The 8,071-nt window shown below is 43.4% G+C and overlaps 1 protein-coding gene across 1 annotated transcript in view; it reads left to right on the top strand.

Moving 5' to 3' along the window:
• The first annotated feature begins 3,868 nt into the window (after positions 1-3,868).
• Positions 3,869-8,071, top strand: part of Sgcg (sarcoglycan, gamma) — a 46,230-nt gene continuing 42,027 nt past the window's right edge. Inside the window, exon 1 of the mRNA NM_001006993.1 lies at positions 3,869-3,955. The gene's annotated coding sequence lies outside the window, so the exon portion shown is untranslated. The remainder of the gene's footprint in view (positions 3,956-8,071) is intronic.

Here is an 8,071-nt window from a genome sequence, read left to right as displayed (position 1 = left end):
TGCTTGCTGGACCTGGACCTTTTTCAATTACACCTTTATCAGCTTTGTTTTCAATGGCTTCCTTCACAGCCTAAGCTTAGCCGTTCTGAAACTCACTCTGCAGACTAGGCTGGCCTAGAACTTAGTCTTCTTACTTTCTGAGTTCCTGGATTAAAGGTGTGCACCACCAGGCCTGGCCCTAAGCTTTTCTTTAATTCCTTTTCACTTTTGTCTTACTTAGGGTTCTATTTTTGTGAAGAGACACCATGACCATGGCAACTCTTACAACGGCAAACATTTGATTGGGGTGGCTTGCAGTTTCAGAGGTTGAGTCCATTATCATTAAGGTGGGAAACATGGCAGTGTCCAGGCAGATGGTGCTGGAGGAGCTGAGAGTTCATCTTGATCCACAGGCAGCAGGAAAGAGATTGACTTCTGCGATTGCAAAGCCCACCCCCAGTAACAAGCCTCCTCCAACAAAGGCCACACCTCCTAATAGTGCCACCCCCAATGGATCTATGATTTTATTCAAAACACCAAAGATGTCTTCCTCCTTACGGAGCCAGGATGAGAGAATTGGACCCTTTCCTCAGCCTGATGAGCTAAGTCCTCGGGCCTGTTTTTCCTGATAAGATTTTAAGATGCCATGTGCTCCTTTCTTTCTTTTTTTTTTTTCTTTCATTTTTTCGGAGCTGGGGACCGAACCCGGGGCCTCTACCACTGAGCTAAATCCCCAACCCCGTCATGTGCTCCTAAATCTCAATTCACCTTGGTAAGCTGATATGTGGCACTCTCTTCTAGAAATCAGTGTTTGATCAGTCTGTGCTGCATGGGTGTGCCTGGAAAATGGTGCTGGTTATGTGCCTATCCAGTTGTGGACTCAGTCATCCTTTATCCTCAAAACAGACCCAAATCTGCTCTTCTGAGGACAAGTACAATCTAAAAAGAAAAAGCCATCAGTTTATGCAATATGCTCTCAACGCCACCTCCAACCTCATTTGTCCAGTTTGTAAGACAGACAGACACACAGACCGACAGATATATGTTACGTTCCTAAAGTCAAAAGATACTACCTTATATAGTTAGCAGTTCAAAATGGAACTGCAGTGTCCTATGCATTTAGCAAGATGACGGGGCCGTGTGCGCACTTGCACATATTAAAACCCGATCAGGCAAACAGACCCAAGAACTTGTGAACACAGTAGACTGAGAATAGAACATCTTTCCCTGGACCCCACAAGCAGAGGACCCGAAACACTGAGATGGTGATGGCCCAGCAACCTGTTACCGGACCTCCAAGTGTGAGCACCAAGAGACCAACAGGCAGAGAGTTTCCACTGCCCCAGGGACTTCAGGACAGCTAGCGTCCACGGTTAAGCTGTTAACACAGCCTGCTTGAATTGCCACTTGTCTGTCAGTCCATCTGTTCATCTGGATCTAGACCTGTCCTTTGCCTCTTCAGCTACACACACACACACACACACACACACACACACACACACACACACACCGCTTCTGTTTGCTATAATCAATGCTTGAGTCTGGGCTCAACTCTTCCCCAGTCGCATCAGTGTCCAGCAGACCTCCAGGATAGCTGGTTGTCTTGACTGCTCCTAACTCATCTCGGTTGACTCCCTGGTTCTGCCTCTCAGTCCTCTTCTAAGCTCCTTGAACTCTGCCGTGACCTTTCTGATACTTTGTAGCCATTCTGTAATGAGGGAAGTGGGGGGGGGTGTGCCTTTTCTTTTTTACTGTGTAGCACATCAAGTATCATCTGAGAATAACAGTAATAGTTAAGTTTGGAAAGAGAAAACGTTGCATTACACTGGCTCAGCTGCACATATTAAAACCCGGTAGGAAGACAGACCCAGGAACTTGTGAACAGGATAGACTGAGAGTAGTTTATCTTTCTCTGGATCCCTGCCAAGTACATTGAGCTTACTTGGCAAATTGAAGCCAGTGAAAGTTCCTTACCTTCAGTATTTATTGGATAACAATACATTCGGACATTGTGGAAGGACACAGACGTGTCTGCCTGTTTCTGACACAGCATACTCACGACATAAGCCCGTTTTCATTAATCAGTTTGCACCTTGATTTCTTTTAGATGTGTTGAGTGTTAGAATCTAAGTCCTCCCGGTGACATCGCCACCCAAACCTTTGATTATTCACACTGAGAAAACTTGAAAGAGGGGGACCCAGATAGAGACTGTAGGCACCACAGTGTAGTGCAAGAAAATGGGGAAAATGCGATGACACCAGGCTAGACCACAGAAGTATGACATAATCATGGGTCACATGGGTATGCAGAGTACCAAATCGGTATGGAAGGCTAGCAGACTTTCTAGTCTTTTCTATTCATGCCTCATTAGCCATGGAAGCTTGAACACATTACTTGGACTTAGACTAGAGTTACTTTAAGGTCATTTCTATCTTTAAAATGCTTTCCTCCTATTGAAAACAACATCACACTTGAGTTTCAAACCTGAGCTAGAACTACATCTGAAACACTGAAGATCTTGTCATAATCACTTCAATTAACCCATAAAAGCGGAGACGTGCTTGAGTCGGTTTCGCTCAGAGTACTGGATTTGACATTGATGGTATGAAATTATGTGAGTGGGAAACGCACACAATGGTTGACTGGCATCAAAAAGTGAACCAATGACAAGAACGTGCTTACAAATTCATTTTGTGAATTTTGTGAAAAGAGCAACATCGAAACCTTTCAGAGTGTCTGTCACATTTCAATCAGAATATTGAATCAGGACTTTCAAACTTGTGTTTTTCCATCAGTCTGCATGGTCAAGGTGGCATCACTTACAAAGAGGTTAAACATTTTTTGGTTAATAACTGATTGTTATACTCTGATTGTCATTTTGAATTGTCACAGTGGACAAAATTGTGTGTAGCAGATCTATGAAAAGGGTTCTAAGTGCCCTATAAATATAAGATTAGTTGAAACTGTCCTGGTTTAATTTAAGGCCTGCAGCTGTTCCTGTAAGAGACGCATCAAGTTTCAAACAGTTACAAACTGTTACAAAGTCACAATGCAAATAGCAGCAAAAGGAGAGTGTCCCAAGGAGAAAGTTAGAATTAACAGTGTGCATCCTTGTGCAGTTGTCTCTTCTAGGCAAGGTTTGATGCTAAGATATACATCTCTAGTTGTGTAATTTAGTCCATTTTAACTCATGCTTCCAGGCAGCATGAAAAGAACTCAAAATAAAAGATTATTATGATTCAAAAAGTTGATATATTATGCCTGATAAAAATTATATGATCTATGTATCTTTTTAAAGACATTCAGCATCAGACGGTTACATTCACACAATGTGTTAAACTGATACATTATTAAAAGCTGTCATCATTTTAATATGTAATGTTTATGTACCTTCTGTTTCTTGTTAGTAACCACAATGCAAGTTTCTTCTCGAATAATACAGTTTCTTACTTAGGGTGGGGCTTAAAGAGTTTCCAAAGACAGACCTTCTGTTATCGGATAGTTTTCTGTCTCTGGGTAAGGACAGGGAACCCATAAAGCAGTGAAGCCCCAGTTCTGAGTGCTGCGTGCGAGTTCTAAGTCATTGAGGTGAGGCTTGACATTAGAATTCACCAAAGATGGCCCAAAGCTTCTCAGGAAGTGGCCCAGGGTTACATGTTGAGGTGCTGGCTTTGCCCCAGTGGTTGGGATTCTGTTTGGCTCTGGCTTGTTATTTGGCACACCCGAGGCTGCCGGCTGGAATTGGTTCCCAGTTTTAAGAGAGTCTGAACAATTGAAGTCACTGGGTAAATTTAGATTCGCCTGTTGCTACAGGAGGGGCAGAAACCTGAGCCAAAGAGCCTTTTCTCGCTGGAGAAGCCGGGAACTCACTGTCTGTCTTGCCCTACACAAAATGGGAGTTTAAATCTCTCCACCTCCACAGAGCTCAGGCCCTCATCGGGATCATTTCATCAGTGTGGTTTCTGAGTGGCTGAGGTAAGTAATCAGTTTCCACTCGGATTTTATAGAATTAGCATGTAACTTGTAAGTCAGGTAGGCACAGGCTTTCTTAGTTTTTCCTTCACAGATGGCATAATGGTTAATAATCTAAAATAATGCTGGATAAGTTGAGGATCTCAACTATATTTTAGTTATTAACAAAATCCAGTCTCCCTCACATTTTACCTGTGCAAGTTGTCCCAGAGTTTCCTGTGCTATGCATTTAGCAGGACACGTTGATGGCATTTACACACTTGTCTTGACCAATGACTGTATTATGGGATGTTGACTGATAATCAGAGAAGGTACACTCTGGAAAATCATGTTCAAGTCTACTCAAACCTCTCTGATAGACTCAGTCTGGTGCTTCAGACTTGGTGTGGTTTTCTTGGAGACACTGACGGATGAAAATGAGACCAAAGGTTGAGGTGTTTTGTAACTTGGAATAAATAACACAAGAGCCAACTGTCAAGCCAGCTCCCCAACTGCTCTGGGACTGTTTCCCTCTCAAGATTTGGGGAAAAGAAAGTGGTAAGCACTGAGGACAGCCATCCTGTGGGGTGACAGTAAAGAGGAACTGTTGCTTTCCAGTGCTCAAACTCGGGTGATTTCTTTGTGTTACTAAGTTACTGTGTGGTGCTTGGAAAATATGAGTTACTTTTAAAGGAATGATGAAAGGCCAGCGAAAGACCAACTGGACTGGCTGAAAGATTCACCCCCAGGATGGGGCGAATCTGGGTTGCAGGAACTACAAAAGCCTATTTACCCTTTGCTTCTTAGAAACATCTAGATACAAGGAAGTCCACTTGGAGAATTTCGAAACTAGTGGTTCAAGTGGGGTTAATTTAGTGGAGAATGGTTTGAAATTTTCTTTCCAAAGCCAAAGAGAAATAGTTTCTTATGCTGGTTATATCTATGATTCTGAAGACTGTCACGCTCCCAAGTGACCTTGACAAAGATGGCAGTTAAATAGGGAAAATGATACCTTTGTATCTTGTCCTATAAAATGACACTTCCTGTGGCTTGAAGTATGGTTCTGTAGCACCGTGTTCGCCTAGCATATGTGAAGTCCTGGGTTCACAAATAAGTAGGTGATGGCAGTGAAGGAACAACAGCAACGTCAACAAAGAAATAAAAAGAAGAGGAAAGGGCAAGACTGCTCCTAGGTATGGTGGAGGAGAAAGTTCATTGTCCAAGAAGGGGAGAGCAGAGGCAGAGGCAAACACATCTGGGAGAGTCCAGAGAGGTCATGACCCTGAGCCACGTGAAAGAGGGATAGGGGAGGGAAAAGGGGGAAAAAGAGAAACCAGGTGCATCAACCAGGAGGTCAAAGGCACAAAATGAGCAGGTAACCTGGATTATATAGGGAAGAGCTTCTAGGCGAAGGCTAGCCCAGGCCCAGGCTGGAGAGTTCAGGGTCGAGGGTGGGGTAAGTCCGCCATACCCTGTAATGGGTAGTGACTGAGGGATGCTGGGAGAACCTGGCAGGTAGATCCAATTTGATATTTTAAATAGAAGGCATCTCAGCCTTTTGTCCTAGGTTTGAAACTTAGATAGACAGACAGACAGACAGATAAATGATATAGAGACATAGAAGGACACCTGACCCCTTAATGACCTCAGGTCATTAAGCTATATTCCTTACAAAGTACAAATTATTCCTGTAGAGTTTTTCCAAGAAAATTCTCTACCATATAACATGAAAAAAATTAAAAGGCATCTGTAGGAAGAAATGTCAAACGTGGGACCAGAGAACTATAGGGCCTTGCCACTGGGCCAGAGAAGGATCCAGCTATACAGATGCTGGTTGGGAGAACAGAAGAGGTAGGAGATGGGGATGAGTAACGTCCTGAGTAAATGTGTGTTGCCTGATAAGGGCCCAGCCATGTCAAGGCCCCCGGTGCCTTAGACCTAAGGGAAATGGCAAGGCCTCTCCAGGGCTGTGCCCAGAGTGATGGCAAAGCGTTGCTCTGTGTGGGCGTTGATACCGAGTGAAGAAAACAGCCACCACAGCTTCCCCTGCCTGCTCCCCAACTGTTCCTGCTGTGATTAGCTATGCCTGAATCCCTCTCAGCTGTCTATAGTAACTCCTGTTTGTCTGGATGTCATAACCCCATCTCACCGTGCTTCAGTTGTATGCAATGACCCCGCCCCCATTCAAATGCATATAATAAACACACTGGGCTCCTGGGGCTTCTCCATCAGACCACCCAGTGCCAGCTTTTCTGTGTCCATGTGTCTGTCTTTTCTTCATTCCCTCATTGCCCAAAATCAGGGTTCTGGGACCCAAGCTGTACAAAGACACCGCGATAGTGGGTGACTTTATAAAGGCTGCCATACTTCTCTCAATCTCCCTCAAAACATGTAAGTCAGCTGGCCTGTAGGGGTAAACAGGCATATGTGCAGGCAAAACACAAATGGACTTAAAAACTAAATTGATAACTTCATGAAGTAAATTGATATTGGAAAGTCTTTTCTTTTGATTAACACATAGTTGCAGGGTAGGGTATAATATTTTAATGTCTATACATGAAATCAGGATGATTAAGATATCCATTATTTTTGGAATGACACATGCTTTGTAGTGATAACACTCCAAATTTTAGCTTCTGGTTATCTTGAAACATATGATGCATCTTTAAAGCTGCAGATAATAATATGCTTGTTGCTATGAGAAAAATCAGACCAAGGGCAACTCGAGGAAGGAAAGGTTTATTTAGCTCATGGTTAGAAGAAATATAGTTCATCATTGTGGAGAAGGCATGGCTACAGGAGCAGAGACAGCTGGTCAACCACTGCATTTACAGTCACGAACAGGGAAGGTGAGAGTTGGTGCTTAGTTGGTCCCACCCTTTATTCAGCCCAAGATCCAAGTTCCTACCATGCAAAATGAATATTCTCCCAGTTAAACTTCTCTAGAGGTACCCTCACCCAAAGGTGTGTCTCCTAGGTGATTCTAAATCCAGTCAACCTGACAATGAAAATCATTTTTAACCTACCGTGAGATAGACCATAAAATGCTATTTCTCCCAAAGGTAACTTAGCACCTGTTGATCGGCCTCTCTTCATCCCTCGCTACCTCAACTTTCCCAAACCGTGGAAACCAACATTCCACTCTTAACTTCTATGAAATACCTCCCCCTGACCCCCTCCCCAGACAGGGTCTTACTATGTATTTTGGCCTGTCCTAGAACTCACTATGTAGACCAGGCTGCCTTGAACTCACAGAGATCTGCTTCCTGAGAGCTGGGATTGAAGGGTGTACCACCATGCCCAGCTCTTTCTGTTCTATACAAGTAAAGTCATGTGGTGCCTGGCTTTCTGTGCCTGGTTTATCCCACTTAAAAATTGCCATGTCCAATACTATCTGTATTGTCACAAGCAACAGGAGTTTGTCCTTTTTTGAGGCTGAAGAACATTCCATTGTATTTACACATGCTGCATATTCTCTGTCACTCACCAACATTCCATTGATCTTAGTTCTTGTCTTAGTCAGGGTTTCTATTCCTGCACAAACATCATGACCAAGAAGCAAGTTGGGGAGGAAAGGGTTTATTCAGCTTACACTTTCCACACTGCTGTTCATCACCAAAGGAAGTCAGGACTGGAATTCAAGCAGGTCAGGAAGCAGGAGCTGATACAGAGGCCATGGAGGGATGTTTCTTACTGGCTTGCTCCCCCTGGCTTGCTCAGCATGCTTTCTTATAGAACTCAAGACCACCAGCCCAGGGACAACACTACCTACAAGGGGCTGGGCCCTCCCAGCTTGATCACTAATTGAGAAAATGCCTTACAGCTGGATCTCATGGAGGCATTTCCACAACTGAGACTCCCTTTTCTGTGATAACTTCAGCTTGTGTTAAGTTGACACATAAAACCAGTCAATACAGTTCTCCTGCATATGGACTCTGTAATGGGGTTGCAGGGTCACATGGATGTTCTGTTTTTAACTTTCTGAGGAAACTGCATATTTTTTAAGCCTAATTTCTATGCTAATTTACATTCCACCCATGCTATAAAAGAGCGCTAGCTTCTCCACATTTTCACCAAACATTTGTGATCTTTCTTTCTTTTTTTAAATAGCTGGGTTTTTTTAATTTAAAATTTTCATCT

The sequence above is a fragment of the Rattus norvegicus genome, chromosome 15 (genome assembly GCF_036323735.1).
Source record: "Rattus norvegicus strain BN/NHsdMcwi chromosome 15, GRCr8, whole genome shotgun sequence".
NCBI lineage: Eukaryota > Metazoa > Chordata > Mammalia > Rodentia > Muridae > Rattus > Rattus norvegicus.
Note: the sequence above shows the minus strand (reverse complement) of the source record. Positions and strands in the feature narration are given on the sequence as shown.